Source organism: Penaeus monodon, chromosome 28 (genome assembly GCF_015228065.2).
Source record: "Penaeus monodon isolate SGIC_2016 chromosome 28, NSTDA_Pmon_1, whole genome shotgun sequence".
Lineage (NCBI taxonomy): Eukaryota > Metazoa > Arthropoda > Malacostraca > Decapoda > Penaeidae > Penaeus > Penaeus monodon.
In genome coordinates, this window is record NC_051413.1 from 16,687,588 (window position 1) to 16,688,188 (window position 601).

Below are 601 nucleotides of genomic sequence, written 5' to 3' on the forward strand. Positions count from 1 at the left end.
TTGCCTGTAACGTCACGTGATGCTTAGAATGTGATTTGTAAGTTATCGTCTTATTTATGAACGTCCTCTTCCCTTACTATGTCTCTTTTTAGTTTGGTTCGAAACTAAACGTTGTATTGTGTCTAGTCTTGTGAACGTGTGGCGGCTTTGCTCGCTGTTCTATCACCAAGATTAACCTGTAAAATTCGAAGGCATGTCGAGGCCGCACTGTCTGTAAAAGAACACAATTGCGAGACCAGGAAGAGAGATGAAACTCAAGAATCTGAAAAGTAAGTAAGTTTTCATTGGTTCCTAGGATATCTTGTGAAGCACAATACTGAGTGTGAACAAAACGTTGATGTACGATAGTGAATTTCTGTAAAGTGATATGTGTTGAATGTAAAGGCAACGTGGGTAAAGTGTCGACATAATCAAAAGGGTGGAGAAGGGGTGGCGTGAGGCACACGCGAGAGAAGGCTTGCAACATCCCGTCCATTAGCTTAAACTGTAAACTCTGTCAGACATGCAGTACTTTTCTTAATCTAATTACATCCCCTGATAAGTCCAGAAAAAGTAAGCTAACCACAGATGAATACGTATCGGCTGTTTTATTTCCGTCCCC